Source organism: Suncus etruscus, chromosome 6 (assembly GCF_024139225.1).
Source record: "Suncus etruscus isolate mSunEtr1 chromosome 6, mSunEtr1.pri.cur, whole genome shotgun sequence".
NCBI lineage: Eukaryota > Metazoa > Chordata > Mammalia > Eulipotyphla > Soricidae > Suncus > Suncus etruscus.
The window spans coordinates 87,326,453-87,352,306 of record NC_064853.1 but is presented as its reverse complement, the minus strand read 5'-3'; the positions used below and the strand labels follow the sequence as shown (position 1 = coordinate 87,352,306).

Sequence of the window (25,854 nt, the reverse complement as noted above, 5' to 3'; positions counted from 1 at the left end):
TCTCATCTTCCACAGCACCAAGTCTATTCTCAGCTTCTGATACCCTGTCCCAGAGCTTATCCATTTTGTCATTCACTTCATTTACTGACTTTTTCAGTCCTGTTAGTTGACCTGTTATTTCAGTTTGGAGTTTTGTGATTTCTGCCTTCATATTTTCTTGGTTCTTATTAGTGTTCTGTTCAACTCGATCCATGGTTTCTTGCAGTCTGTTGAGCATCTTCCATATTGCTAGTCTAAAGTCCTTATCTGAGAGTTTGATTAGTTGGTCAGTCATTATCTGGTCCTCAGAATTGTCATCTTCATTCTCTATGTCTGATGCTGGCCTGCGTTGTTTCCCCATTGTCACACTTGTATTGTGGGCTTTTCTACGTGTTGTGGTGGTATTCATTGTCTATGTGATGTAGGCAGCACACTCCTCTGGCTCCTCCCTTTCTGGATGGGCTGACTTGCCTCTAAGGGAGGGGAGTCCTCCGTGGATGAAGCCTCACACTGGGTCAAATCTTAGGCCCGAGCATGCAATAGAGAAGACAGTCCAGAGAGAAATGTTTGCTTCTGTGATATAGCGCCGTTCTTAGTGTGATTTTTCCTTCTTGTTGCAATGGAGTTCTTTCCTTAGAAAGAGTGCACGGCCGCGTAGCGAAGTGGAGCGGCCGTGCTCCTCTGGAGTCTCTTTTTGCCCCACTCGCAAGAGTTTCACGCAAGAGGACAGTAGACAGACATAGACAGGTCACACTCACAGTCTTTCACAGTTGAGCCCCACTGGGCCGGTGTACTTTCGCGGATTTTCCCCGCCTGGTGTCACACACAGGGAGCCGGCTTTTGCAAAGCTTAGCTGGTTTTTATGCTCTGAAGTCCCTCCCTGAAAATGGCGTCTGGGCGAGCGAGGTTTCTGGAGCCTCTCCTTGCCCCACTCGCAAGAGTTTCACGCACGAGGACAGTAGACAGACATAGACAGGTCACACTCACAGTCTTTCACAGTTGAGCCCCACTGGGCCGGTGTACTTTCGCGGATTTTCTCCGCCTGGTGTCACACACAGGGAGCCGGCTTTTGTAAAGCTTAGCCGGTTTTTATGCTCTGAAGTCCCTCCCCATCATATATCTTTATAAAGGGAATTTTTATGCAAGCTCTTTCTCTTTGTCTTTGGTGCACCATATAATAGTATTTGAGTCAAATTTTTGTTAGGTTTTAAAGTCTTTGAGATATTCTTCTGAAAGAATGCAATGTCAACATCAATAGTTTGAAATGATGTAGTTTTTCTTTTTGTAATTTATGTGTTTACTATGTAATGCAATTTAGGAAATGTCCATTCATGGAGTATCTTAGATCCTGGGAAGTATTTCAGGTTTTACTGTGAGAATACTTTACTTAGCACACCTACTTCCAACACCATACTTTCTCTCTTCCCTTGAAAAGTACTATCTGCTCATGAAATGATTCCACTGAGCACTTATCATTTCCTTTGATCTCTATTAAAGAAAATATTCCTGCATTGAGTGAAACATTAGGTGCATAATTTTCCATAATTAAAAGAAAAAAATTTACTGTTACAATTCAAGTTAGAAAGAACTCTTCTAAAACTGTCTCTTATTGCAGATTGGGGAGATGTATAAGTTGAATATGGCTCTACCTTCAGAATATCACAGAGCATGAAGAAGGGCTCAAGTGTCCCTGCAAAAATCCTAGTGTACTGAGGTAAATGTGATGATTAAGACAAACTGTGCTTAAACCTCTCCCAAGGACCCTTGGTTTTCAACTATTCTAGAAATTCTGGAGAAACTAAAGTACTTACTTTTTCTTCCCTCAGTCATCTCTATCTTAAAACATCCTTCCTTCTTAAAAGGGCTTTATTTATTTATTTATTTTTATTACCAGCTCTCTTGTTTCTGCCCTTGTGAACTTGACTTGTATCTTAAACCTTACCCTTCATATGCAGATACAGATAAAAATACAGAAAGCCTTCATGTGAGTGGTTCTAAATGACAACAGTGACAAGTTAAAGAATAAATATTAGATTAATTCATTTTTTATGAAGTAACACTAGCATTGATTCCAGCTTGGATACTCAATTTTAGCTCTTTGACCACCTTCCCAATTGCCCCTTTCACATTTGCAATGCCACTTCTTTCGTTTTTTATTCTTTTGGTTTTTGGGCCACACCTGGCAATACTTGGAGGTTTCTCCTGGCTCTGAGCCTAGACATAACTCCCGGCTCTGGGACAATATGGGATGCCAAAGATCAAACCCAGGTCCATCCTGGGCAGTCACGTGCAAGGAAAATGCCCTACTGCTGTGTTACCACTCTGACGCCTGCAATGCCATTTCTATGAAAACAATTTAGTGTTTACTTTCTACATGTTATTTCTAACTTCAACTTTTCCAACAGTAAGCCAAAGAGTTTTCTCAAAAACAATTCTTATGATAGCTTGTAAAAGAATAACCTGTTTTGACTTCCTACTTTACTTCTTTCTTTGCCCAAACAAAATATCACAGAACATGTTTTAACCTTAGGCTGGCAAAGATAATACCCTTATTGAAATGCAGTGTATAAAGAAAGAAGTTCGACCTGCAGGGAAGGAGTATTCTAGGAAGAGATTTAATTCCATCAAGACAAAACATATGGCCCAGAAAGAGTGAGACTTGCCCTGATCCTTGCAGCATCTCTCTACTTCCTATCCTCACTAAAGCTCTTAAAAATGGTGGCATATCACTTTATTTTGTTATTGTCTCCAGATATCCAAATGTTGTCTTTCAAAATTACTTTCATCACTCCCTTCTCCCAGCTAATAATACTGTCTCTCTTCATATTCTTACATTAATGACTTGGGATCCTGTGAACTGTGTATTATTAAATAACTTTTCCAGCAGCTGAGATTAGACTAAAGAGAAGTTAATAAGTAGCATAGAGTCACAAAATGAGTCATTAGAATCAGTGGCAGAATTCAGACACAGATGTCATAAGTCCTTCTTCACTGTGGGCCTGCAGGCTGCATATTAATGTAACTCCAAAGCAAAAATTAAAAAAAGGAGGTGAGGAGCCAGAGAGATAGCATGGAGGTAAGGCATTTGCCTTTCATGCAGAAGGTCATCGGTTCGAATCCTGGTGTCCCATATGATCCCCCGTGCCTGCCAGGAGCAATTTCTGAGCATGAAACCAGGAGTATCCCCTGAGCACTGCCGGGTGTGACCCAAAACACACACACACACACACACACACACACACACACACACACATGCAAAAAGGAGGTGAATAACAGTATTTTCTTCTGTGTTGTGTCTCTGCTCTAACAGGATTCATTTTCTACTATGCTTTATACACATTTGGCCATTACATAATACTTACATTATATACATTCATAAAATAGCATAAGGGAAGTTACAAAGAATCCTAGAAACTTTCACTTTAAATAAAGATCCAGTGTCAAACTTTACCAAGGAATTCCAATGATCCCACCCTAGAGAGAAAAGTGGAATATTTTTAATGCATTCTACTATAAGCTGCACCCATGCATACATTTTTTGTCTTTTAATAATCTTTTAGTCATTTGATTATTTTGCTTTTTCCTCCTCTTCATGTTTCCTCTTCCCTTCATTGTTGCTGAGTTGAGAGGGGATCAATAAAGACCTGGCTGCAGATCAGTTACAGGATTAGAACCCTTCACAGTGTTCTTAGCTAAGGGCTTTGCTCCTGTCATTGTTTTATTTATTTTTTTTTACATGTACTCACTTAACCTAAGCTTGTGGTTGGACTTTATATTTTAGGTTACTTATACTAAACAGTTATATAAATTGTTCTTAATGTTTTGTAGATGTTTGGGGATCATACTCAGCAGTACTGGTGCTGATCCTGGCTCATAACTGAGGTGCAATCCCTACCAATTTTTGTTGGAATAAGCAATTCCAGGGATAGAAACTATATTTTTATACAAAGCAAAATGGCTTTTCTTAAAAGTTTTCGGGATATCAAAATAAAATGGTTACAATAGTAGTAGGAATATTACCTAATTGGGGAGAAATAAAGAAAAAGAACTCCTGACAACAGTAACCATACACAACGATGCCACAGAGGTGTTTTCAAAATTGAAAAGTTTGCTTGGGAAATATTTATTTCTGAAACACAATTACCATTTGTCATATTCTCATGAAACTTATTCTGTTTCAATGCATTCCTTATTAATCAGGGAGTAAATGAAATATCTGGCCTTTTGAGAGAGAATGTTAGAATATTTGAGTTAAGAGTCAAGAAATATTCACAGAGTTAATGAGATGATGTGAAATGAGACATCCTCTAAGAGGCAATAAAGCAGGCTACTAAAGAACTGGAAGTCATGGCCTCCTTATTTTCTTGTGACAATGAGCACAGTGTAGTCTTGGATACTAATGCAGGGCAAATGTCCTCTGTGGAGCTCAGATTAGATAATGGATGAGAAATAATCATAAACCTCTGAAGCTCATATCACTGCTTCACTCTCAAATGTTCTCTCTTACCACTGTGCTGCTCAAAGGAAGAGTGCCTTGCAAATTAGGTCAGGTCCTCGATGGACTATGGTTAGAAAACAGGATGCACAATTTTATTTCAAATTTTGATAAGTAATGAGTAATTTTTGATTTATTATAACAGTACTTTAATGTATTTGTTATTTATCTTAAATTCAAGTAAACCGGGCATTCAGTATATACTTGGCTCAATCTGACAACACTATCGACCTGAGAAATATACTTTAGGTCAAAACCTCCTGTCAAGATTGCACTTTTGAAGCTGATCTTGTTATAGATAATAAGCTAAGTCATTTATGACTATAGAAACATAGCTGTCAAGAGCGTCAGATAGCCCTACCAGCCTCACTCTAGAGATTACCCTGGAAGCAAGTAAATATGAATCCATAGGAAACAGCTGCTAGTTCCTTAGTAAGCAGCTATTAATCTCTAAGAGGAGTATCAAGCAAAGCAATTGTAGGGTTCAACTCCTTAGAATGAGGACACTTTCAAAATGTGATATTATAATTTTCTCCTTACCCTGTATCCATGGAATAGCCTAACTCTTCTGAGCAATACATATTTATTTTGCATTTTAATTATAAATTAATTCACTATAATTTATTTGTGCCAGACTTAAAATAAATCTGTCATTTCTACTTGATTCTATACAACATGTTTGTTTTGTATGTCATAGTTGAAAAGTTTATCATTTCATATTTATCTTATTTTACATCACTTATCAGTATGGCATTAAACTTTCTATGATTTATATGCTGAAAATAGCTATCTAGTATATAAATAAGAGACACACTATAACTCTTTTAGTAAATCAAAGGATATACAAAGTAAAAATTATGATCTTCTTTTGAGAATTTAAGACAAGTTTTTTTCAGGCTAACTTAACTAAGTGAATTAAAGAAAGATGACCTTTAAATAGACTATAAAAACTCAGAGAAATAAGAAATTGCACACAATCCTACTCCTGCCTAGAAATCAGATTCAGGCTGAGTTCCTGTGACCTCAATCTAAAACTCAGAAAGCAGTTATAGTCATTGCAAGAAGATGAGGAAGAGTATCTTTAGAGGTACTGCCAAGACAAACCTCTGCCATCAAAGTAGATTGTATATTGGCCTTCCAAACCTTGAAGTCTTCCAGAAAATTTAGAACAGCAGGTTTTTTTTTTTTTTTTTTTTTTTTTTTTATCAGCCCTTAAGTCTAGAAGGAAAGGAACTCTGGATATTTTTAGAAAAATATGTCTACTTTTGACAGGCAACTATATATAAAAAAATGGATAGTGATCCAAATAGGTCTAACTATGTCATTAGAAATTCTAAGTATGCCTCAGGAACAGTTTTAAGATCTTCAAATAGTTCCCTAAAGTTTAGCGATAAGCATAATAATGCACGAGTTTCAAATATATCTTATATAAGAGGTTTATCATAGAGTGCTTTTAGATGAGATCTTAAAGAATACTCAGATAGTATTGATTTTATAAAACACAAGATTGTCCACTTATAAATGATAATCATAAGATTATTGACTTTTTGTGTGTTCCCATTAAAATTTTTGTAAAGTGAATTATTCTAAATTATTGTCAACTAGTTGTATGCTCATTTTTTGGGGGGAAGTTGGGCCACACCTAGCTGTGTTTAGGGGTTATTCCTAGCTCTGCACTCAGAAATCGCTCCTGGCAGGCTCAGAGGACTATATGGGATGCCTGGAATCGAACCCAGGTCTATTTCGAGTTGGTTGCAAGCAAGGCAACAGTCTACGATTATGATGATAGTTGTTGGTGTAGTTATTTCTCTAACTGAGCTCACCAATCTTTGTGGTAAGTTTCATATGATGAGCTGGTCCTTTCAATCCTCATCTCTGTTGTCTCTGGATATTATTACCATACTATCTTTTACTTTTCCTAAATCCCGCAGATGAGTGAGACTATTCTGTGTCTGTCTCTCTCCCACTGACTCTCATTCCTATTTGCCACAATATTTTGACTTTGTAATGCAAAATAAACAGAATATTTCTAGATCTACAAATAGAACAATCCAGACTATATTTAAAAGCCCTCCCTATTAACTGACAAATATAAGTTTCTCTGGGTAAGAGTTGGGCTAACTTTTCAGGTTGTTTCCATTTGAGGTTCTATGTCTTCCTTCTAACAAATATGAAGCATGGGAAAGTACTTTTAGAATTGCTGGGACCTTCAAAATTCAAACCCTCCAGAAAACAAGAAGCAAATTTGTCAATCTTGCAAAGTTAAATTTTTTTCTTCAAAATTCTAGAAATTACTCAAAATTTCACCATAAATTGAAAAGTATTTATTGAAAGAAAATATGGCTTTTTATTTATTGAAAGAAAAAAAAGTGTAGAACAATTTTTGGAGCAATTTAACTGACTTTTCCTTGCTCTTTTTTTTTTCCTATCAACCACCCTGAATACTTACATCTCAGTAACTCAGAATTACAAAGATGTGGAAACCAGTAGCTAAGCAGCTGCTGGAGCAGATAATATGGCTTTAGAGTATTTGTTAAAACAATCAACAGCAACTAGTTGAATAGATTTGGGAGATGGAAGGAACTATGTGTGAATACTTTTATTTGAGTTGATAGTTCCACAATAGTTATACTATAGGATTTAATAGAGACTAAAATGAATTCATAATTTTATATAAAATTTCCATATTTATATATTTATTTTGTATGTTTCTCCATTTACTTAGACCCTCTAAAGTGCAATAGTAAGTTTGATAATATTTATCATAAAAACATTTAATATTTTGCTAGATAATTTTTCACATATAAATTATCTGTGTAAAAAGTTATTATTCTGTTAAAAATCAGAGAAGAAGTTTGGTCCTATTTTTAGATTTTAATTAAAGAAACATGATTTACAATGTTATTGATAGCCAAGTTTTAAGCATATAATATGTCAACACCCACCCCGCCATCATTGTTAGCTTCCATCACCAGTGCTTCCAAACTCTATCTTTCCCAATTCTATCCCCTCCAGCCCTCACCTTGACAAGCACATTACCAAGTTTGGTAGTTGCAGCTTAGGTCTCATGCTTACAATGTTGTTGAATCTGTAATTTGCATTTAGAGCTTTGCCACACTCCCACATCACCAATACTACTGAAACCACACAGATAATTTTAAAATAATATATATTTTTATTATTCTATGAGAACTACTTTTAGTTTTCATCTGAAATCTTGTGCACATAAGTAGACAAATTTATTTTATAAGTTTATATTGTAAACTTTCCTATTTTTTTCTACCTATTCTGAGTATCTATCAATTCTTTCTTTTCTTCCTAAAATTCTATAAATATCTGCAATTATTTAAGATTTTGCTGCCTCTCCCAAACTATTTGTTTGAATTACTGCATTAGTGATAGTCTCAAAATAAGATAAATTGCATTGATCTGTAATAATGTAATAAAATTTTTAAAAATTACTAAACTTTTTAAAAAAGATTTTTCTTTACTTTGTAATAAATATATGATAAAATTACATGTGTCTGATTTTATAATAAATATAGATAATAATCAATAGGGGTTAACCATCTCTTGCAGTGTCCAGGAATTAATTTCTGACTTTGTGCTCAGAATTAACAAATAGAGGTGTTCAAAGGGTCATATATGTACATGCATATAAATGCCTTAAAATCTGTACAATAATTTCTGTCCCAAATTACTTAATATTATAAACTAGAAAAGGACAGTGACTTACATTTTTATATTGAATCTACTTTCAAATAGCTCTGAGAAATAATTGCACTAATTACTAAATAGAGAAGTAACTGCAACTGCACTAACAACTATCATGACAATGATAGTGAGAATGAGAAAAGAATGCCTGCCTTAAAGACAGGTGGGAGAAAGTTACAGTGGTGAAGTGTGGTGTATAGTCAATGACTGAAAACCAACTATGAATATTTTTATAACCACACAATTACATAAATTATTATAAAATTAAAAACTGTGTTTTGCTCATTTTTAGGGAGGCTAAGCCCAGCTGTGCCCAGGGCTTGCTCATGGCTCTGTAAAGGCATCACTGCTAGCAGGGTTCAGGGAACAATATGGGGTTCCAGGGATAGAAACTCTGTTTTCCATACTTAAGGCAAGCATCCTGCCCACTGTATTATCACTGTACTCTAACTTTGATCCCTTGTTTTGCTAAATTTTGATGACACTATTAATACATATTTGTGAGCTACTAATATATATTTGTGAACTATAATTATCTTTTATACTAATAATAATTTCACAGTTTAGAATGTTTTATGTCACCACACTTTTAGCCTTCTGACCATGTGATGTAGTTGACTTGGATGCAGTAGGCAGTGAGGTAGGTTATAGCCTTGAATTAAGTACCACAACCTTCCTTCTCAACCCTACTGAGTTTGGAGCAATAAAAGCTATCAGGATTACTTAAACAGTGTGGAAGTTCACATCTGACAAGTCTAATTTAGTTGCTATCAAGTTGCATAATCTTCACTTTATACAAACTGTTAACTGAGTATAAAAACTACTCAGATTATAGGGGAGCCCTAACCTCATATTGTCATCTACCTTTGCAAAAAGAATTTCTGGAAATAGATACATAGTTCAGTAAAGTACCTTTATTCAGGGAATATGGTGACTGAAAGCAGAGAACAAGAGTTCAAGAGAGAATGTGGACTTCTACAGATGACAGAGGGCTGAAATTGACATTTCAAGTTAAGAGGCAGATAAACCTGAGGATAGTGTGCTACTTTAGTTTTTGTAAAATTAGTTTGATAGGGGTTTTCCCAAACAACCCAACTTGAGGTTTTCTATGCAGATCTGTTGTTACATAGGTCAGAGAATCAAGTGGAAGAGTTGGGAAGATTTAGTGGTATTTTTTGTTTGTTTATTTGCTTTGAGCTTTGGGTCACCCAGTGATGCTTAGCAGTTCCTCATATTACTAGAAATTACTTCTGGTGGGTTCCGGAGACCATAAGGTAGTATCCTGGGGATAGGTCCCAGCTCTACCGTGCAGGGCAAACTCCCCACCTGTAATACCATGGCTCCAGGCTCTAGCATTATTCTTTTGAATTCTTATTTCAGCCTTTTGTTTTCTGAAGCATGTCTCTCTAAGGTGAAGTCCCAGATGCTAAGGAATGTATCTTTAAAACAAAGTCTACAGCAGGTAATTCAAATTTAATCTTATAAAAAGAAATTAGTATAATGTGCAAACTGAAATTATGCACTCAGTTCTAGGCATCTCAGTGTTTTTACATTGATGGCTGCTGAATTACTTTCGCTATGAGCTTGGATTGAGGTGGGAATAAGAGTATTGATTCCCTGGCATTTGCCTGGCACACTCAGACACTTAAGTGAAAATATTCACAGCTGGATGTAGTTCAGAGCCTGTTGACCTAATAGAACCAAGAATGCTGACAAGTTTCCTTACAAGATTGCTATTTCTTCTACTCTCAACAAAAGTGAAGAATTTGCCAGTAGAGGCATATAAGTATGAAGTTTTCCTGCGGAAATCTTTTGTGTTTATAAAAACATGCATTTTTTTATTATTTCAAAATTATTCTGAAAATATTTTTAGACTACTTTATTAACAAACTTGTATGAATCTTTAATAAACTTTTATTTTATATAGTATTTAATGATACCATTATATTTATATTTCAATGAGGCTATATGCACCTAATTAGTCTATTAATTTGAACATTATTTTAAGATATTAAGATACTTGTTTATGTAATGAATCCTATCAGTCAACATTTAGCTTTGTTGAGTTTCTCTGTGCTGTATTTGCACACTTTCCTTTCATTTAGTTGCTTTATTAGTGACTTTCACTTTTCTGAGTTTATTTTCTCATTCTCCTAATTTCTTGAGATATTCATCTTTAGTTTTCAAACTTCATTCAATTGTAAGTTATTAATGTTGAATATTTAAAGCAATACATCAGCTATACATTCAATGTTTTGACATGTTATTATTATTTTTTAGTTTTTATTGAGGCATAATAATTTATAATAATCTTGAAGTTGTTATTTTATAGGCTCAGAACTACCATACCATCCCTCGACCAATGTTTTATGAGTCCTATATAATTATCCCACAGTTCTTTCCTCACCCTTTAGTTCCCAGTTCTATTGACTACATCTCACTTATTTTCTCTGGTGATCCTCTAATCCTTTCTGTGATTGTTTTTATATATTGCATGTGATTCAATTAATTTAGTATTTATATTTTACTTTCTGATTCACTCACTTCAAATAGCATGCCATCCTCCAATCCCATATGAGTTGCATTTGTGTAGACATTTTATTTTTCTAGTGTCTAAGTGAATTACAGTATTATTAAATATAGGGGCTCATGTATATGATTTTTCAAAAACACACCCTCCAGAAAAGTGCATTCTTCCTTCCACCATTGTCCACTTTATAGCCTTCTCAAACCATGCCATCTCCACCCAAGGAGCCCCAAGTAATAGGTCAGTTCTATAAACAGCTCTTATGCTCTCTTGCTTTGGTTCATAGTTTATTCCCTTCTCATGTCTCATCTATAACATATAAGATATATCATTCTGTATCTGTCTTTCTATTTCTGAATAACTTTGCTCAGCATGATATTTTCCAGATTCATTAATATAACAGTAAGAATGCACACTTTTATTTTATCTATAGCTAAATAGTACTACATTTTGCATATAAATAACAGTTTCTTTATCCAGTCATCTGTTTTTGGATAACTCAATTGGTTCCTGATTTTGACTATTGTGAATGGTGCTGCAATGAGTGAGTATTGGAGTAAAAATATCTTTTCTGAAGAGAGTTTTTGATGTAGATGTTGAAATTTGGAGCAAAGAGTATGAAGTGGATGAAAGCAAACTTCAACAACAAACAGTATTGGGAAAACTGGTCGACTTTTTCAGTTATAATGTTGTTCACAATTAAGTTTCAGCAATATAGTTTACAACACCCTTCAGCAGAGCACATTTTCCATAACTAATGTCCCCGTTTCCATCTCACTCTCATCTCTGTCCGCTCCCTTGTCTGCATCTTTGACAGACTATTTTCTTCTTTCTCAGGAATTTAATTCTTAATTTTATTAGAAGTGTTCATAATATTTTCCTTTTAACCAGCAGTAGGTTAGGGTTCCATACCAACGCTGACATTTTTTAAAATCCTTTAGGTATGTCATCCTCAATTCATGTGAAGTATATCTTATTGTTTTGATACATTTCCCTGATGATAAGTGATACAAATAATTTTTTCATAAAGTAACTATTTGTATATCTTGCTGAGAAAGAGTATATTGACCTCTTCTTTCCATTTATTTTTATGTCATTATTTTTATGTCATTAACATTCACAAGTGTTTTATATATCTTGGCTATTAACCCTCTGCCAGATGAATGGGGGAATATTTTATGCATCTGTAAGATGTCTTTTTTAATATATTTTTATTTAAGTAACATGATCATATTTGGGTTACAGTCATAACCAGAACACCCCCCTTCACCAGTGTAACATTATCTTCATCCCCCCTTCCCATCCCCTGCCTGTATTTGAGACAGGCATTCTACTACAGTTATATGTTTTTAAGTTCAGTAAGTTGTATTTTTTTTCCTTAGGTGTCTTTTTTTTTATTTTGGTCATCATTTTTATTTGCAGAGCAGAAAATCCTTAATCTGATGTGTCCCATTTCCTTCTGCTTTTCGCATAAAATAACTGAAAATGCCTCTATATCCAATGCCATAAAGGATTTTGCTAATATTTTCTTCAACATAAGTTTTGGATTCAGATTTGATATCAAGTTAAATTGGTTTTGAATTGATTTTTTTGCATTGTATGGGATATAATTATGAGCTAATATTTTACATAATATTAATTTTTATTTTGACCAAACTGGATTACATATCTTTCACAGTAATATTTTATGTACATATTAACATTGAATCAGGGGGATTCTCATCACCAAAGTTGTCCTCCACCTCCGTTCCCAGCTTTCCCAATATTGTTTTTTGTTGAAGTTTGCTTTGCTCCCCTTCATACTCTTTGCTCCAAATTAAAAAAAAAAAGGCTGAACTGTAAGCAGGGGTTTTAGTTCACATGTGCCTCAGGGTGCCTGTGAGTCAAGTTTGAGTTGATCTAAGGAATGATCAGAGTTTCAGACTCAATAATCAGTACTCAATAATCTTTAAGCTGTGCAGTATCAATCATAAAGACTTTGATGATGAATGTGGAGTAAGTGCCAGGATGGGTTTAATCTCTGTTGATAACAGAGCACATTTCCTGGGGCTGACAAAAAGCAGTCTAGTGGCCATGGTAGCAAAGTATGCAGTGGGAGACCTCTAGTGAATGATTACTCTTTGGGACACACAGTTTTTTTTTTTTTCTGTATGAAGAGGTGCAGTTTCCTTACTCTTAGTCAAATGTACACTAGCACAGGACAAAGAATGTTTGCTTTAAGTAAGCATTCTTGATTGTTGTTTCTTAAACTCTAGCTCATTTATCTATTAGGGCAAGTTAAAATCTTCAGTTTTCTTTCAGAATATGTTACAGTATATCTCACCATATTTGTATCTCTCAAACATTGTGAGATACAAGTGATGTTTATCAATACCTCTATTAGTTAAATTGGAAGAAGCATAAATGATGACATCTGTGATTCCTCTGGCCTTATTATACCTTATAAACTATCTTTACCTTATATGTTTTCTTTACTCCATTCCAGTAATATAAATATAAAATAATAGCAGTGGGGTGTGAGATGTTTGACTAACCCTCTTTCCCAGGATAAAATGTAATGCATTACATTTTAATTGTAACTTGTAATTGTTAACTTGATTCTAATTGTAACTTGTCACAGCACAGAGATACATTTTTTTGCAAGGTCATGTTTCTATCTCCAATCTGTTTCTTGTTGTAAAAGTTTTGTTATTGTAAGATTCAAATTGATTTCTGGGAAGATTAATTCGAGTTTTTGGTATACATTTGTTTAATTGCAAAAGAATGCAAACACATATTCTCCACATCCCACATTCTTCAGTGAGATAACTTAAAATTTTCCTCATTTGATTTCTAAAAATTGAATGAGTTTACATGACTAGATATTTTGTGATATGCAATTTTGCATATTACTTTAAAGTACAAATTGCCAAACCACAATAATCAGTAAAGTACTAACATCCTTCTACACAATCCTTTGATCCTCTTTTACTTCTAACATTCTCTCTCTTCTCCATCTGATAAGAACTATGGTCTGAGTTTACAAATTAGAGTCTGTGGTTTTATCATTTATGTTTTGTTTCTCATTGTTCTAAATTTAATTATGATCGTCCTGTGCTTTTCTACCTATTATTTATATTACTTAACATATCTTCTTACAGTTCCTTTTATGTTGTCATGAATAGTAAGTTTTCATTTTTTGATATAATAAATTTAATCTTTCACCATGAGCAGTGACTTTATACAGAAGAGCACTTACCAAGACAAAGAGAGCCACTTTCTAAAGATAGAAGTTTTAGTTTAATCTAGAATTTATAAAATGTTTATAATTTTCATTCACTTAATAATGATTTTAGACTATTTGAAGCAAGAAATAAAACATAAAAAAATGGAAAATGGATTCCAAAAATTCTTTAAACATTAGTAAAAAGAAATCCCCTATCTAAATCTTAAAACATTTTTAACAATTTACAAAGACTTGAGACAATATAGAGTTTAACAGTCCAGATGTGGCAAAGAAAATAAAAACTATGCTAGATTAAAATATAGAGATTTTTTAAAATAGCTATATAAAACAGAAAAATGCAAAGAAATGTCACCAAAATTGTAACTTTCAAAGCAACAACCAGTCTAGGTATGAATAGGAAACGAAAAGTCTTGAAGCCGTGACTCAGAACTCATAAGAGAAAGTGTTGTCTCCTCTCTTCAATGAGGCCATGGTAAGATTTATTCTATGAATATAAAAAAATAAAGATTAAAACTGACTGCTGCAGGAAGGACTGTGGTTAAGGGAACATGGATATTGCAAACAGACACTCATTCTTTTGAACCCACTTATTAGTCTTCATAAGTTTGATATCACATATGAGTGGAACTTTGAAGTGAAAGGAGTGATAAAATATGTTGTACACATGTTCTGACCACACCGAAAACATTATAATGTTTATTTAGTTGGTTTTAGAGTCACACCAGGTAGTACTCAAGAGCTATATGGGTCACTGGGGATAGAACCTGTGTTGGCCACATGCATGGAAAACATTCTATCTACTGTACTATCACTGGTTTAATAAAGTTTAAAGTTTCTGTGAAAGAGGCAAGAGTTAAAGACTTCAAGCACTTTTTTCTTATAAAAATTGTGCTTTCAGTGATTATATTATAAAATGTGCATTTTTTATGCAGTATTTTTCCTGAAAGGGGAAATTACCTTATATACATACATCTGTATGTATGTATGTATTATGAATGTATGTATGCATGTATGTGTATTATTGAGACCAATGTGAATTACAAGTCTGTCACAGTTATATTTCAGTTATATAGTGACAGTGAATTAGAGCCATTCCCATTACCAGTGTTGACCTCCCTCCACCATAGTTCCCAGCATGCATCCATAGTCACTGGATGCCAGTGTAACAGGTCCATTTTATGTTTTTAACTTGTTATAGTTTGGTTCTCTTGATTCTACTGTTGACATTGGTTTGGGTATTTAGGAATGGCCAGTTTTATTTCCACTCTATGCTCCTGAGTCCACTTGGCCCCTACCTAACACCATATTTAATGTTAAAAATGGAATTTAGAGATATTCAACTTCCAGAAAAATATGCTTTAGTGAATGAATGTTTAAAATTTGGAGTTAAATATGATACATAGATATATATATATTTCAATTAAGGTAAAACTCAAAAGAGCACATAGAACTTAAAGTCAATAAGGTACATGTGATTTCACCAAAAATTTATCAATAAGCTTTTCTTAAATACTCTGCAAAATAAATTACTAAACAAATTTTTCACCTAAGAAAATACTAAGTAATTTCAGATTATAAACTTGAGTTTGTATTATATACCCCAAATTCTGAATCCCTAACAAAATACTTCTTAAAATAAAAATAATTAAGTATAGTTTCATAATACAATAAATTAACAACTATATCCCTTCCTCGGTTATTAGGAACAGTGCACTAACCTTTTCAGTGCAGGAAAACCTTTTCCTCTTCAAAGGACCCCTAGGTGAAAAGTTATTATTAATTTTAGTAAAACTGGAACCACATTCTTTTAATTTCAGTATTAGTCTATAGCTACTGTTCATTAAAATTTTATCAAGGAATGTGGCAGTTTGCAAAGCTGGCTTCAAAAGATTATATCTATAAAATGCTGCCAAAAGGACCTCAAATGACCTTATAAAATGTTATTTTAAAACTTTTAGTGTCTAGATCCACACCATTTTTCTTCTCTTCTACTGTCTCTTTTGTTACACTGATGGTTCCAGCCTTGGTGACTCCTATCTTTACAGACGAGTTTTCCTCTGCTTCCTCTGTAAATGATCGCCAGTTCTGTTTACGATCACTATAATGCTGTTCATTGAATGTACAGCTGTTCAAGGCTCAAACTTGACCTCCTAGGTTACTTTCATCTCCAGATTGCACACTGTTTGGGCCTGCTGCTGCCCTGATTCCAAAATCACCCTCTTGGTGGAAAGGTCAAAAATTAAAATTGAGCCTACACAATCCTTCAATATTCTCCAAATGATTTTGATGTTTTAATAAAAGGTTGAATTGTAAAAAGCAGTTTCTGAGTCATTTTAGTTTATACAGAGTATATGGAGAAATTGAGCTGTGTGATACAGAATTTAACTGAAACTATGATGTGTATATGAAACAAATTCCTGCACAGCCATTTTCTTTTCTGTTAATTAAGATTGGCTTTCACTGTTTTAAAAACAACTTTGATAACTTTAATTTCTCTGCTAAATGTTCTATTTCCAACTCCTCCGATCAATGTATAGTGGTATTTAATATATATTTTTTAAAAAGATGCCAGTATAATATTAGTAGAGACTTACTAAAGCAATTGATAATAATAATTTTTAAGCTACAAAATAATTTACTGAAAATTAAGTGATTTCCTGGCTTAATTGGGGGAAATATACAAATGTAGTGAGAAGTAATACCAGATTACTTCCAAGGAAACTTTAAATGACAGAACTAATTAAGAAAGCAGTATTTTGTTTGTTTGGTTCTGAGCTACACCCAACAGCACTAAGTGGTTCCTCCTGGCTCTGTTTTCAGAAATTACTTTTGGCAGGTTTGGGGGACAATATGAGATGCCAGGCAAACACCCTACCTACTGTGCTATACCTCCAGCTCTTAAGAAAATAATATTTTATTGTTGAGAGAGTAAAGAGGAAATAATAACTCAATTAAGGCTTCAATTTATTTCAACAACTGATTACATAACCAAAGCTTACACATAATTTTAGTCAATTCAGTTTTTGTTACTAAAAGTTATTTCTTATTTAATAACATAAAGATCTTAATGTATAATGACTGAATTAAAACTACCATGTACACATTTTCTATGATCATAGTGTTCTCAATCACTTTTACTCTATTAGTATAAAGTGAATTGTTTTGTGACTCATGTTGGAAAACTAATCTTATTCCAAAATTTATAATTTTGTGCAATCTATTTTACATTTTTACTCTTTTCTTCTCTGAAAAATGTCAAGAGCAAATTAAAATTGTTCTGTCAAGGTGTCTCCATTGAAGAATTATTTGAAAGACAAAAGACAAAAAAGGTTATGTTTTGTATTGTGTTAGATAATATAACATTAGAAATCTTGCTGTTATTTTAATCAGAGCTATAGAAATGTAACATAAAAACTATCTCTGTGACTTGGTCTATAAACTTTTTAATAATTACAAAATCTCACACCCTTTGTTAAAGTTTAGCTCTTTTATTATTGTGACATTTGACAAAATGAGATCAACAGGATAGACCTGTAGTTACTTTTTACAGAGCTATTTATTCAGGGTTGTTAAGTCTAACAAATGACAGTGGATACTACAAAGATTCAGCTGTTCACTAAAAAAAAAAAATTACTATTCAACAAGAGGAATTGGTCTCACTACACATGATTATTAGCTTTGCATTTAAATTCATATAAGATACAGACCTAATTATAAATGTCCCTTATTAGTATCTCATAAACATTAAGAGAATTATAGATGATTTGTCCTTTGTGCTGTTTCAGAGTACCAATTTAACAACATTAAAAAGGAGATTTATTACTAGATATCAAATTCAAACCAAATATCACTTGAGAAAAGATTTCATGCAGAAGCTTAAAAGGTAGTTTTCATTACAAAGTCAAATTTTTACAGTAGAGAGAATTTGGAATGCCCACATTTTGATATCTTCTCTCTGTTTTATGTCTCTTATTAAACCAAAAATAAATTGTGATATTTTGAAATTTATATACCCAAAATATAAATTAAGCAGATCCATTTTCAATTATTTTTCTATTTACTAGTTAACTAGATAAATTTTCAACATTTTTTCTATTTACCATTTTTCTATTTACTAATTCTACAGTCAAGATGGAGAAGATAGAAAATATTGAAAAGAACTCAGGTAAATCATGGAAACTATTAAAAGTGTGAGTGTTCAAGTCTCTAATATGCCAAGAAAATCTTCAATTTTTCAAAAAATAATCCTGTTGTAAGAAACTGAATAGGCCCATTGAATAATACATTAACTTTACACCCGTTTCTTACATGCTAAGATTCTTCCACTTAAAAAAATTAATTATATATTTAATGAACAAAATTTAGTGTTACTGTACTAAATACCAATGTAAATATGTAGACATATTTGGAAGATTTCATGTATATGATACATGTGGTATGCCTGTGGTATGTCTATGAATTCAACTGCTTTCTAACACTGTCTATCCAGAGATTCATCTTTACAGGTCTTAGTTTCTCAAGACTAATCTACAGTTTAAACTAAATTGCAATCCCAAGATGTTTCTCATATTTTTTTTAATCAAAAGGCTACAAAGCAGAGCCACAAATCCCTCTTCATATCTTGCTATAGAACTTAGGAAACCTGTTTACTCATTAGTGCACCTTTCTTTGTTTACAAATAAGTTCTTAATAAAGACATTTATTTATTACAAACTGAGAGTTATAGTCAGAGAAAGAGAAATAAAGGGCAAAGACTAAAAATGAAGAGAAAAGAAATGGAAAAAAACATGAGTAAAGGAGCTTCTGTCTTGATGAAATAAGCAGGTAGAAAGCAGATGAAAGCAGATGAAAGCAGCAGGTAGAAAAGCTTTAATTCCCTAACCTTTTAAGACAATCAGTGAGGTTGTTTGTAATATAGAGCACTTGTTTTGTATTTGTGAGGCTCTGTGTTTAATCCTCAACACCACCAAAATAAAAAATAAATGAAAAAATTAAAATAAAAAAGGAAGGCTCTAATTCCCCAATCTTAAGATCTCTTAAATCCCTTCTGACACTTACACTTACTGGTTTTCTTATATAAGCATGATGGATTCCATTATTAGTTATCATCAATTCAGCTCAGTCTCAGGACCTTCCCCAGATCTCTGGAGACACTACCTAAATTTCTAAACCTCTCATTAAATGGTTGGTTCTCCTGGCAACCACCCCCATCTTTAGATGATTTGCCAAAAATTCCATTACTAACATAAAAAGAAATAATCTTTATCACATTAACACTTAGAAAAGTTCAGGGACTTGGGGAGTTGTGACCAAATGTATATGTGCCTCAATTGTAAGGCACAAAACAAGAACATGTGTAAACTGAGATCCAAGGGAAAAGGGTTGGATGAAAGAGATAATTTTTAATATGACATAGGAAGGAGAAACAACTTTTATTCATTTTATCAAACTTAATCAATTTCCTGGAGATAGATAGTTAAATTAGTATTTTAAGTAAAAGAATTGTATAATATGGAACCAGTACTTTAATGAATGGTGTTAAACATTTTTAAAGAGAATGAGCTTTGAAGTTAAAAGCAGTTGGGTTCATATTACATTGCTATCTTGCAGTAGATATTTGAGAGGAGGCAATTAATTTAATCTCTCTAATTCTCAAATTCCCCCTGTTTTGAAGGAAATTTAAGCATAGTATTGTTGTGGAGTTTAAATGGACTGTTACATTTGAAATGGATTAAAAACCTGAATATTAGACCAAAACTATAAAATGCACAGATGAAATAAAAGGCAATGAAACAAAGCAAAATACTCCACAATATTAACTTTAGTGGTGTTATTGGGATTTGATTCTACCATAGGGAAAATAAAACAAAAATAAACAAATGAGATTACATTAATTGAAAAACTTCACAGAAAAAAAGAAACAATCATTAAATAAAATGACAACTTACATTAATAGGAAATCTTCACAGTATATAATTCAGACAAGAAAATAATTTTCACTATATATGTTAAAACTTTCAAAACTCAATAGAAAGGGGCTCCTGAGTCTTTCTTGTATACTGCTGAGTTCAATTCTCAGCATTCTAGACTGAGCTCTGACACTCTCAAAGCAATCCCTAAGCATAGAGGCAAGAGGAAGCCCTGAGCACCACCATGTTGGCCTCAAAATGACATAGAATAAAACTAAAAGCTCAACAAAAGAAGAAAGCAACTAATATACCAGGTATAAAAATCAGGCCAGAGAGATAGTACAATGAAAAAAGTATTTCTTTATATGCAGCTGGCCCTGATCTTTATCCCTGGTTGCACATACCAGGTATTCTGAGCCATACTAAAAGTGATTCCTAGGCACAAAGCAAGAGGCAATTCCAAATGAGTTTCATAAATAAATGAATAAGAGAAGAGCTGACACTTTAAGGCAGACTCACAGATAACTAATAAGCACTTAAGAAAATGCTCATTATTATGAAAATGTAATTTAAAACAATAAACTAGTACCTCAAAACTATGAGAATGGCCTTTATCCAAAAAGAGAAAAAAATAATTGTTGGTAAGGATGTGGGAAAAGGTCCCCTGTTCATTGTTGGTGGGAATATAATTGTTCCAAACATTAGGAAACAGTATGGAGAGTTTTAAATATTAAAACCATAAAATATACAGAAATTCCACTTGTAAGTATCTATTAAAGAACTCAAAAATGCTAACTCATAATGAGCTATTTACAGTGAAATGAATTTGGAAACAACACAAATGCCCAACTATATATGTATGTATAGAGAAATCTCATTAAATTAATACTTCTATAGTCTGAAAAGACAAAAATTTCACTTTTAACTACAATATGAATGATACTGACAAACTGTGAGCTATAGCGCAGTGGTAGGGTGTTTGCCCTGCATACAACTAACCCAGGACAGAGCTCAGTTAAATCCCCGTCTTCCCATATGGTCCCCTGAGCCAGGATTTCTGAGTGCATAGCCAGGAATAACCCCTGAGCATCACTGGGTGTGGGCCAAAAAATATGAATGAGACTGAATGAGGGTGTCATATTAAAGTCAAAAGAAAAACAGATAAAGTCACTCATATGTAATACTTAAAGAAATAAAGCAAGGTAATAGTTATCAATCGACACCATCCAACAAAAGCAAACAGTATCCCTAACAGTAGTATTAAAGTTGTTAAGAGGATGGAATAGGGAATAAATATGGAATTGTCCATTGGACAGTTATATTGGCACTTTGAGAATAGATGTGTAGTGATAACTTTGTACTTCCTGAGACATTTAAACATTTACAGTTTATAAACAAATCAAATTGTAAAAGTGGTTGCTTTCATGGAAACTTATTCTCTATTTTGTTGACTATTCCAGTGCAGAGACATTAGAATTTACTTGAGAGGGGTGGAGAATACGGAATAAAAAATTATTAGAAATAAAATTTTTCGAAAAGAAAAACAACCAAAAATAAAATTGGCCTGGATACGGTGCTTGCCTTCAGCACCACATATTGTCCTGGCACTAAGAGTGAGCGATGAGCATAGAACAAGGATTAAGGTCTGAGTATCCTGAACATGATTCCAAACAATAATATATATAATTTGTTTGAGGGAAACTGCATCATTGCAGTGGTCTTCAGGGTTTATATACATATCTGTGTTCAAAGATCACTCCTGGCAGTGCTTATGTTAACAGATATTAATCTAGGGTGAGCTACATATAAGACAAGCATTTTAGTCCTGGTATTATCTTCCTGGAATTAACTATTTGTTTCTTCTTTCTTTGAGTTACTATCATTTTAAATTCTAAAAATAAAGTTCTTTTTTCCTGCATTAAAAATAAAAACAATTAAATAATACTGTTTATTCAGATTTTGGTTTGTTAGTTAATAAAAATAGTCTCAATTATTTGAAAATGTTCAATATCCCTTTTTTATATATCAATATTAAGTTATATTTATTTCATGTGACTCAATTAAAAGGGTTAATAAAACAAAATTAAAATAGTAACAGCTTTGAGGACCTTTCTTTTTAATGAATACAAACACTAAATGGATTCACAGAACTGCAAAATAAAGTCACGTTTCTCACTGAAAAGTATTCATATTTTATAAACTGCTATTAATGCTATTTAAATGAATTGATATTTATTCACAATGAAATAAAATTACTGGCAAATCATTCAAAATAGGATTCAAATAAATGATTTCTTCTAACCTAGTATGTAGAAATTTTCAAGTCATAATGTATAATTCAGCAGCATGGGGGAACTATTTTTCCTTTTGGTCATTGCCTCATTTGTTCATTATATTTTACTTGTTCATCATTTATTTGTGGCTGAACTATACAGTGATGTGAAAAAGGTGGTAAGTTTATTATATTAGACACCAAATATGCCACTGTCTAATCATATAGTATTGCCCTACCTATGAATAAAAAAAAATTGTGGTCAACAGTGAATATATGGAGGATGTGGTGAAGGCTGCTTTGTGAGGGAGACAGGTTGGACTTTACAAAGGAGCTACATTTTGAGCCAAGTCTTGGTGAAAAAAAAAAATTATTGATTCAATAGAATGAATGGGAAGGCTATTTCAAGTAAAACTTGAAATATCAGTATTGGGGCAGAAGAATTTATGAAAGCCTGGAGTTTCTATAAGATCAATTCAAGTTTTAAAAGAGGAACTCAATAAAGTTAGGAAGGACTCTTGAAGTAAATTAAGATCATTAGTCTCTTGAATCGCTCCTGTGCAACTTTGTCGTGGTTAGTGAGCTGGACCCTGCCAAAGCCAGCCCAGCCCTGCTCCATAGTATTTACAACTCTTCTTCAAGAAGTTTGAGGATGTGCACCATTAAAAGGAAGAGTTGGAGGGGCCAGAGCAATAGCACAATGGTAGGGCATTTGCCTTGAACATGGCTGACCTGGTACAACCCGGATTTAATCCTTGGCATCCCATATAGTCCGCTGAGCCTGCCAGGAGTAATTTCTGAGCACAGAGCCAAGAGTAACCCCTGAGCACTGCAGAGTGTGGTTAAAAGAGAGACGGGGGAAACGGAGTTGGGAATTTTTGCCTTCCAAGCAGAGATTGCCCAAGTTTTGTCACTCATAATAAATACTTTTTATCCAATCAAGAAATATTTCTTCGGGGCCGGGCGGTGGCGCTGGAGGTAAGGTGCCTGCCTTGCCTGCGCTAGCCTAGGACGGACCACGGTTCGATCCCCCGGCGTCCCATATGGTCCCCCAAGAAGCCAGGAGCAACTTCTGAGCGCATAGCCAGGAGTAACCCCTGAGCGTCACAGGGTGTGGCCCAAAAACCAAAAAAAAAAAAAAAAAAAAAAAGAAAAGAAATATTTCTTCAGGAACTGACCAGTAATATTTCTGGTGCTTTAAACAGGATTCACTATAAGAGCCTGGCTGACTTTTTCAAGTTGGACAGAGGTAAAGAGCTTAAAAAATTAGGCATCATCCCAACCCCCCTGGAATGTACCTTGACTCTATTGTATACAGGCATTGGCATGACCAAAGGTGAACTAATAAATATTTGGGAACAATTGCCAAGTCTAGCACTAAAGCATTTTTGGAAGCTCTCCAGGCTGGTGCAGACATCTCTATGATTCGGCAATTTGGTGTTGGCTTTTATTCTGCTTTCCTGGTAGCAGAGAAAGTGTTTGTAATCACAAAGCACATTGATGAGCAGTATGCTTGGGAGTTTTCTGCTGGGGTCTCTTTCACTCTATTTGCTTTCCATGGTAAGCCTGTTGTCCAAGGTATCAGAGTGATCCTGAGTCTTTCAAAAGCTCAGAGTACTTGGAGGAAAGGAGAATGAAAGAACTGAAGATGCACTCACAGCTTATCAGTTATCCCATTCCCCTCTATTTTGAGACAGAAAGAGAAGGAAATCAGTGATGATGAGGCAAAAGAGAAGACAGATGAGAAGGAAAAGAAAGGTAAGAATGACAAGAAGGGCCAGAGCAGTAGCGCAGCTGTAGGGTGTTTGCCTTGTACGCGGCTAACCCAGGACCGACCTCAGTTTGATCCCTTGGGTCCCCTATGGTCCCCCAAGCCAGGAACGATTTCTGAGCGCATAGCCAAAAGTAACCCCTGAGCATCACTGGGTGTGGCCTCAAAAAAAAAAAAAAAGGAAAAGAAAAGAAAAGAAAGAATGGCGAGGAGAAGCCTAAAATTCAAGATAGAAGCTCAGATGTGGAGGATGAGATAGGTAAGGATAAGGAAATGAAAACCAAAAAGATTATGGAGAAATACACTGATCAGGAGGAACTGAACCAGAATAAGCCATTTGACCAAAAATCCTGATGACATCATCCACGGGGGGTAAATAGAAAGTTTTATTAAAGTCTTAACAGTCAATAACTGGAAAGATTGTTTGGCAGCCAAGCACTTCTCTGTAGAAGGTCACTTGGCATTCAGGTCATTGTTCTTCATTCCCTGCTGAGCTTTGTTTGACCTCTTTGAGAACAAGAATAACAAGAACATCACACTTTATGATGAATCTGGATTCATTCTGAATAGCTGTGATGAGCTGACAGTGGAGTATCTAAACATTATCTGTGGTGTGGTTGACTCTGAAGATTTACCCCTATATATTTCTCAAGAAATGCTCCAAAAGAGCATTTCAAAGGTCATTTGCATAACCATTTTCATGAAGTGTATTGAGCTCCTCTCTGAACTGGCAGAAGAAGAACTATAAGAAACTCTAGGAAGCATTATCTAAAAATCTAATACTTGGAAATCTGAGGACTCCACAAATCCGTGATGTCTTTCTGAGCTGCTTCACTCTCAGACTTCTCAGTTTGGTGATGAGATGACTTTTCTTTCAGAATATGTCTCTTACATGAAGGAGTGCAAGAACTCCATTACATCGTTGGTGAGAGCAAAGAACAGGTTGCCAACTCAACTATTGTAGAGCTGATCATGAAAACCCAAGCCATTCAGGACAACTCTACATTGGGCTACATGATAGCTAAAAATCATCTGGAGATCAACTTTGACTACACCATTGTAGAGACACTGAGACAGAAGGTAGAGGCAGACAAGAATGACAAGGCTGTCAAGGACCTAGAGATCCTATTGTTTGACACTGCACTGCTCTCCTCCTGCTCCTCACTTGAGGACCCCTAGATTCACCCCAATCGTATCTATAGTATGATAAACCTAGGCCAGAAAATTGATGAAGATGAAGGGACAGTTGAGGAGTCCAGTGTTGCTGTTCCTAATGAGATAAATTCTCTTGAGGGTGATGAAGATGCATCTCACATGGAAGAAGTAGACTAGAAATTTCTACCTGCAGTGCCTTTGTACAGTGTCCCAATCCCCCTAGCAGTCCTGGATTTATTGGGATTTTTTTTTGTTTTGTTTGTTTTGTTTTGTTTTCACTCCTGTGCTTTCATAAAGGAGGATGGGGGGAGGATCTCAAGCTGTTCCCTTCCCAAATTGGTTTAATACTGCGTTTTGGTTTATTTTGTTATAAAAATAAAGTATGTAAAATTAAAAAAAATTATTATTTGTAAGCCATTATAATATTGTCTTATCCAAGAAGCAATGAAATTGTAATGTAATGTGTTTGCCCTTTTACTCAGAGGTTTCAATCTCTAATGTGTGGTTTGTGACATTCAAAAATGTTTAATCATCATAAGCCACTACTTCGCTGTCTCTAAAATGAGGCTAAAATACTTACCCCCAAGAGTGACTGTGAAGATTAATTAGTTACTATATGTACAGAACTTAGCAAAGATTAAGTGTTCAAAATGATTTCAAATATTCCATTATATTGAGAATAACATACTGTGACGCAAATGGCTGGCAGACAAGAAGGCAAAGATGAATCATCACTCAGGATCAGGAGGGAATAAGAATGGGCTGGCTGTGTGGACTCAGAAAACAAATGAAAGGGGATCAAGGAT

General features: G+C 34.2%; 1 pseudogene; it reads left to right on the top strand.

Annotated features, from left to right (window-relative positions):
* Nucleotides 1-22,196: 22,196 nt before the first annotated feature.
* Nucleotides 22,197-25,075, top strand: LOC126011816 (heat shock protein HSP 90-beta-like; annotated as a pseudogene).
* The last annotated feature ends 779 nt before the right edge of the window (nt 25,076-25,854 follow it).